Raw genomic sequence first — 8,764 nt, 5'->3', positions numbered from 1 at the left:
TAGATCTACTTGCTATCCTGAATGGATTTAGCATCTCATTGAAAAAATATGTATTACAAAAATACATGTCAGCTACTTTACTTTCTTATCAATTTAGTTTTGTTTTATTCTAAGTTTATAACTTTCTTAGGTTTCCAGTCAGAACTAGTTTGGATGTGAAAAACAAAATTAATTACATTTCATAATTATTACTATTTAGTGAATCTAGAGTATTTCAGTTTATTCTAAGTATATGTCACAATAACATAAATGTCATTGAAAACAAATTCATCTGCTCTTTCTTGGCCTGAAAATATAGCATCTATAGTAGTGATTCTTCCAGTTAACCAGACACTGGGCGCCAGATTAGCTAAGCATCTGGCATAAAGAATTTGTCTTTCACTCAAATATGAGAATGTTTTTGGAGGTTATGGTTGACTCCACAGAGATTAGGCAGAAATACTGAGTTAAATCTAAGACAATTTTAGAAAACCCACTTTAGCTTTAGAGATTGCATGATGACTCTGGAACTGATCTAAAGGCCCCAGTAAGTTATCACCTGCACCTGGAATATTTGGATTTCCTTTGGTAACTGTTATAATGTGGGCAGAATTTTTGCCTTTATGGTGAATCTATGAGTCCTATAGCACCCTATCACTCAGTACCAATTTACCACACGTAATAATGAATAAACAGCTGAGACAATAATTCTAATACATTTTCATGCCTTACTGTACTTCAGTACCATATTTTCCTCTAGTGTCTTAAAGAAATGGTATTGGCCATGACATATCTATTTAAAACATAACATTTTCCCCCATTTACTCACCTGTATTTGATCTAAATGAGAATAACTAATTTTAACTACATGTGAAGAACAAATAAATTGATTTTTAAATATGAATCAATGGTTTTAAGAGCCTGATCTTTAGACTGGATTCATTTTAGTACTAGTAATTTCCCTGTTGGACTTTATATTCTAACTACACTTAGTATTGAAAAATAACCTTCATTCCCTGAAATATATCCAGTTTTGTTAACAGCATACTTTGATATTAGAAGATTTAACTTATGGTTTTGAGTAGCCTGCAGAGCCATAGCATGTAGTGATTTGTAATTTCTCTGAATCACTAATTTGAATCATATGCGTTTTGAAGTTGACATGAATACGTAATTCTAGCAGGTAGCTTAGTACTTATATATCTAAACAACAACAACAATAAAAAAAAATCAGCTCCTAATATCCAGAAACTGCCCTGGTACTACCATTTAGGCTTTGGTGTGATTACAAGTTTTCCTGCCATTTGCAACATAGTCTTGATGTTCTCCTATTGAACATAAACAACTTCACAGAGCATCCACATTAGACAATGTCACTCTCTGGCCACGATGAAGCAACATAAAAACAAGACCACTCAATAACCATGTCAATGCCCAGACAAAAACAAATGCCCAAACCATAAAATATCAAAACACTTCTTTTGGGCTATCAGTTTTCTATTTTTGCCACAACAGATTACCACAAATTTATCAGCTTTATTATTGCACAATTCTGTACACCAGAAGTCCGGGTACAGTAGAGCTTATCTGCGTTTTTCGCTGTAACACAACATGGAAATTGAGGTCTTGGCAGGGCTGTATTCACTTCTGGCGGCTCTGGGGGAAGAAGCTGCTTCCAATCTCATTCAGGTTTTTGCAGAACTCAGTTTCTGTCATTTATGAAAATGAGAGGCTGCTTTCTTTTCTGGCTGTTAGCTAGGGGCTCTTTTCACCTAGAGGTTGCTTGCACTGTTTCTTATGATTTTCATGTGATCCTCCACTTAGCAATGTGAGTAGTCAGACTTCAAATCTCTCTGACTTCCCCTCTGCCACATCATTCCTGCCTTCTCTGCTTTTTAAAAAAGGTTATGAGTGACTAGACTAGACTCACCTGGATAATATAGGATAAATTCTCTACTAAATTATTAATTCAATTAGTAATTAAATTAGTGATTCAGAAAAATTACAAATCACTACATGCTATGGATCTTCATAAGATCCATGACCTTAATTACATCTGAAAAGTCCTTTTTGCCATACAAGGTACATGTTAGATGGATCCAGGGATCAAATGTAGGAGTGGACATCTTTAGGAGACCATTCTGCATACCACACCTGGCTAACATGACTGACTGCTGGTCCTATACTGAGATGGTTAATACTGACTGTCAACTTGATTGGATCGAAGGATACAAAGTATTGATCCTGGGTGTGTCTGTGAGGGTGTTGCCAAAGGAGATTAACATTTGAGTCGGTGGGCTGGGAAAAGCAGACCCACCCTTAATCTGGGTGGGCACAATCTAATCAACTGCCAGCATAGCTAGAATATAAGCAGGCAGAAAAATGTGAAAAGAGATACTGGCCTAGCCTCCCAGCTTACATCTTTGTCCCGTGCTGGATGCTTTCTGCCCTTGAACGTGGGACTCCAAGTTCTTCAGTTTTGGAACTCAGACTGCCTCTCCTTGTTCCTCAGCCTGCACATGGCCTATTGTGGAACCTTAAGATTGTGTGAGTTAATACTATATATATTCCATTAGTTCTGTCCCTCTAGAGAACGCTAATACATATACTAATGACAGTTTTATCTTTCTTCTTGTCTCTCCTCTCTATAAATTTGATTTATTAAAAAATACTCCATCATCGAATGATCTTTAGTTACTGAGAACATCTAATGCGGAGCATAGTCCCACTTCCTTAATCACCTGACTCAACCTCACAACACCTAATAGGACCCTAAATCTTTTAGCAAGTCTTTTCTGACATCCTCCTACTGAGACTAGAATTGTTAAATAAAATACAGGATGTTTACTGAAATGTGCATATCAGATGAACAAATATGTTTTTAGTATAATTCTGTTACAAATATTGCATGGAACACATTTATAATAAAATTTCATAATTTATATGAAATTCAAATTTAAATGGGTATTCTGTATTTTTATTTGCTAAACCAAGCAAACCTATGAGACACTTCGTGGTTCCAGAGGGTGTGTTTTCACCCTTGCTGCAATGAGTAATAAACCCAAATTGTTCTACTATATGTGTGTTCCTGGTGATCTTTGATTGAAGGGCATTGAAATATTGTATTAGTCTGTTTTCCCACTGAAATAGAGAACTGCCCTAGAGTGGGCAATTTATAAAGGATACAGGTTTAATTGACTCACGGTTCATCATGGCTGGGGAGGCTTCCGGAAATTTACAATCATGGTGGAAGGTGAAGGGGAAGCAATGTACCTTCTTCACAAGGCAGCAGGAAGGAGAATGAATGCAGGAGGAACTGCCAAGCACCTATAAAACCATCAGATCTCATGAGAACTCACTCACTATCATGAGAAAAGGATGGGAGAAACCACCCCAATTATTCAATCACCTCTATCTGCTCTCACTCTTGACACGCGGAGATTATGGGGATTACAATTCAAGATGAGATTTTGGGTGGGGGCACAGTCAAACCATATCAAATATCCAATGACTATGTCATCTCCATGTGTCAATGTGAGAGGATGCTTATGGAGAATAAAAATTATTTTAGTTCATTTTGTGTCTGGTTTAGAATAAAGTTCTTACAATGCAGCATTAAAGGTTATGGTTCCAGCAAAAATTGAGTAACAGGAACTATATTTATTCTCACCAAACAGACATACATACACAAACATACACACACACATTATATATATATGTAATTGTAACACACATACACACACGGAAGCAAATATATGCATATATGTATGTTTGCATGCGTGTGTGTGTGTGTATGTATGTGTGTTACAATGTTTTTCAAGACACTGGTTATCAGGCAGTGAAGGGCCGTGATCCATGAGAGACAGAAAATACATTTAGTGAGCACTATAATTGCCTTGGTTTACTGCTATGAGATTGTTTCTGGGATACATCAGAGGGAGGTTGGATCTCAGGTGGAGCCTACTAGAATCTTTGTGTAAATAAAAACGTATATCTGAGAGCTTGGGGAGGTCAAGGTGGCTAAAACTCACAGGACAGAGTACCAGAGAGGAGTTATTTTGACAGAAAGAGAACACTATGAAAGGCCTTCCTTGGGCATTCAGCACAAAACTTATCACAACAGGTATGTGAGGGCACCAGGTGAGTCTGGGTAAAGATTAATATGAAATTATTGTAAAGAAAGTACAGAGAATTTGCACAGGGCCAGAAGTAGTGCCTGTTCCCACAAGCCTGACTGAAAAATCTCATAATACATATGGCATTGATTTGAGTACCCAGAAGCATATTGTCTCAGTGCAGTAGGCAATGATTATCGATAGCCTAAATGCTGCTCTGATTCAGCCTACCAAATGCTAAAAACAACATCTAAAAAGATTAAACTGTTTCCAAGTAATTTAATTCCAGGTTAGAACCAAGCTCAATAATATATTTAGAAATGCGGATATATCTAGCATTCAACAAGATAACATTCACAATGTAGTGCATCCAATCAATGAGTACTAGTAACTTAAAGAAGCAGAAAATTAGTACCCATAATGAAGAGAATATTCAATAAATTGAAAATCCCAGAACTGACACAGAACTGATTAGCAAACAAGGTTATTAATACAGTTATAACGGTATTGCGTATGTTCAAATGTTAAGTAGAGAAATGAAAGATATGTAAAATATCCAAACAGAACTTTAGAAAGGAAAATAACAATGTCTGATATAAGCAAGGCACTGAATTGTACTAATGTTATATTAGACAGAGCAGAAGAAAATATTAGTAAAGTCGAGCACCTAACAATAAAAACCATGAAAAAAATGAAACATGCAGAAAAATAAAAATAAAATAAATACAGCATCAGTAAACTGCGGTACAACTTCAAGCAGCATAACGTGCATAGAATTGAAATCCTCAAACGACTTGGAAGAGAGGGGGAGTCATTAAAAATAGTGGTAGAAATAGTCATGGAAATTTTTAATACATATTCCAAAAGTTCAACAAACCAAATAAGAAACTTGAAGACAACCACACCAAGAGAAATTATAGTCAAATAAAGTAAAGCAAACTCTTTAATTACTGAAATTCAAAGTAAAACTGTCAACCTAGAATTATTTACCTACATACAATACCGTATGTAAAATGAAGATGAAATAAAGCCTCATTTATGTGTGTGTCAATTTCATAAACTAATTTTGAATTTACATGAAAATACACAAGAACTGGAATAGTCAAAGAACTTCAAAAAGGAAGAACAAATTTGAAGGAATAATAATAATATCTGTTTTAAGGATTTATTACATTAATCAAGCCTGTGTGGTATTACTGTAATAAAGCAAAAAGTGTGTTAGTGGAAAACATAATAGATCTGAATATACCTTAAAAACTGATTTTAGACAAAGGCAAAAAGACAATTTACTGAATAAATAGTGACTGTTTCAATAAATAGGGCTGGAACAATTTAGTATATATACACAAAGTAAGTGAACATCAACTTGTAACTCAAACCATAGGCCAAAATAGGCTCAAAATGGATCACAGATTAAAATTTAAAACCTAAAACTATAAAACTCACAGAAAATTCACAGCAGAAATCTTTGTGTCCTTGGATTATGCAAATTTTTTTAGATATGACACCCAAGTCATGATCTATTAAAAAACAAAACATTGGACTTAAAAATATTAAGAACTTCTCTCTGAAAGATGCCTTCGAAGGAATGAAAGGCAAGCCACAAATTAGATATTAGATAAGGTGTCTTAGTCCTAGAATATACAGTGAACTTTAAGGACTCGATTGATGATAATGGGGAAAAACAACAATGAAAAACTAAAAAAGATTTGAATGGATTCTTTATCAAAGAAAATATAACCTATAAAAAGATGTTCAAAAGCATTAGTTATTACAGATATGCAAATTAAAAATACTATGGAATATCACTACACACCTATTAGAATGACTAAAATTAAAAAGTCTCACATGACAAGTTGGCAATAATGTGGTTTAACATAAGTTCTCCTAAACTGTGTTGATTGACCTTTGTATGTTGAAACTACTTGCATTCCTCCAAGTAGGGATACATCCTACTTGGTCGCAGTGTATAATCATTTTCATATGCTGCCAGGCTTAATTTTCAAATATATTGTTGAGGAATTTTTCATCTGTATCCATAAGGGATAACAGTCTATATTTTTGTTTTCCTGTGGTGTCTTTGGATAGCACAGTATCAATGTAATTCTGGCCTCATAAAATGGATATTTCCTCCTCTCCTATTGTTTGAAAAAGTTTTAGAAGGATGGGATAGGAACTAAATCTCCTTTAAAGTTTTGGTAAAGTTCGCCAGTAAAATCATACATTCCTGGGCTTCCCTTTGTTTGGAGGTTTTTGATTACTGGTTCAATCTCTTTATTTGTTATAGTTCTGTTCAGAGTTTCTGTTTCTGCGTGATTAATTATTGTTAAATTGCGTTTCAAAGAATTTGTCTACTCTACAGTATTCCATTTGTGGGTCTGCAATAGCTTAACAGTGCTCACATAATCCTTTTTATATCTGTAAAATTGGTAATAATATTTCCACTTCAAGTTCCGATTTTAATAATTCGAGTCTCTTCTCTTTTTTTCTTCTTTAGTCAATCTACTTAAGGGATTGTCAATTCTGTTGATATTTCCAAAGAAACAACTTTTGGTTTAATGAATTATTTATATTGTTTTTCTATTATCTTTTTCATTTATCTTTGCCTTAATATTTACTTTTTTCTTCATTACGCTTCCTTTAGGTATAGTTTTCTATTCTTTTTTGAACTTTCTTTAGATAAGAGTTTAGATTATTGACTTAACTTATTTTCTTCTTTCTTAATACAGACATTTAAAGCTATGAATTTCTCTCTAATCACTGCTTTAGCTGCATTTTATAAGTTATATATTGTGTTTTCATTTTCCTTCTCAGATTATTTTATAATTGCGTTTATTTTATAATTTCCCATCTGATTTCATTGGCAATTTAGAAATATTTTGTTTAATTTATGAGTTTTGCAAATTTCTTTCTGCTACTGATTTCTAGTTTCATTTCATTGTGTTGGAGAGCATACTTTGTATAATTTTTAACTTTTAAATTTATTGAGGTTTGTTTTATAGCATATAGTCTGTTTTATCATATAGTCTATCTTCTAGAATTTTTCATGTCCACTTTAAAAGAATGTATATTCCATCCATTCTTGAAAGTAGGCTATTAAGATCTCCAACTATTTTCAGTGAATAGTCTATTTTGATCTTCATTTCCATCAGTGTTTGTTGCCTGTATTTTGGTGCACCATAATTAGGTGTATATATGTTTATGATTGTTGTATCTTCTTGATAGATTGACCATTTATCATTACAAAATGTCAACATTTATTCCTAGTAACATCTTTTGTTTTAAAGTCTATTTAATTTGATATAGCGTGGTCATGCCAGCTTTCTTTGGTTGCTATTTTCATGGAGTATATTTATCCATCTTTTCACTTTCAATCTATTAGTGTCTCTAGATTTAAGTTAGTCCATTGTAAGCAGCATATATTAAGTCATGTTTTTAATTCGTTTTACTAGTTTTTGTCTTTAATTGGAGCATTTAATTCATTTATAGTTAATTTAATTGCTCATAAAAGCAGATTTAGACCAATTTTCTATTGTATTCTATATGTCTTACATCTTTTTAGTTCTCAATTTCTCCATTACTGCCATCTTTTGCGTTTAATTTTTGTGGTGTATTATTTTATTCCATTATTTGTTTTCTTTATTTTTTTTTAGGTATGTTCTTAGTGGTTATTCTGGGAATATTCTGGGCTTATTCTAGTTACTACAACTAATATCTTAAATTTTTAACAATCTAGTTTGAAAAAATACCAACGTAGCTTCAATATTATACAAAGTCCCTGGTTCTGTGCAGATCTATTCCCTTTTTATGCTTTTCTTGTCAAAAAGTACACACTTTATATATTGTGTGTCCATTAATGTAGACTTATAATTATTGTTTTTTGAGTTACTGTCTAGTGAGCTTTCATTTCAGGCTGATGGCATCCCTTTAGCATTTCTTGAAGGGCAGGTCTACTAGAGAAATGTGAAAAATAGTTTTTGCTTAATGTAGAACTATTGGTTGACAGATATTTTTCTTTCAGGACTTTAAAAATATCATTCAACTGCCTCCTTTCCTCTATGATTTCTGCTGAGAAATTAGATGGAAAGTTTATTTTTTTATTATACTTTAAGTTCTAGGGTACATGTGCACAACGTGCAGGTTTGTTACATATGTGTACATGTGCCATGTTGGTGTGCTCGTCATTTACATTAGGTATATCTCTTTGTACAAGTCAATTGTCTCCTGATTCTTTTCAGAGTCACTATCATTGAGTTTCAACTGTTTGATTATAATGTATCTTGGTGTGGAAATACTTGTGTTTATTCTTCATTGAAAATATTGAACTTCTTAAGTGTGACATCTTTCATCAAATTTGAGAAGGTTTTGGCCATTAATTCTTCAAATATTCTTTCTGACCATTCCTTATTCTTCTCTCCTTTTTGGACATAGTCACCATTAACCAATTTAAACTAGTTTGTATGTGTCCAATACCTGGAATAACCTGGAAGTGGTGATGATTTCACAGGTGTGTGTGTGTGTGTGTGTATATATATATATATACACAAACACACATATATATGTGTGTTTGTATACCTGTATGGACACCTGTGTGTGCATATATATATATACACATACATACACACATATATATATAAACTTGTACTATTTTCTGTTAATAATACCTCAAT

Source organism: Hylobates moloch, unplaced genomic scaffold (genome assembly GCF_009828535.3).
Source record: "Hylobates moloch isolate HMO894 unplaced genomic scaffold, HMol_V3 SCAFFOLD_7, whole genome shotgun sequence".
NCBI classification, from domain to species: Eukaryota; Metazoa; Chordata; class Mammalia; order Primates; family Hylobatidae; genus Hylobates; species Hylobates moloch.
This window is presented reverse-complemented; position numbering follows the sequence as displayed.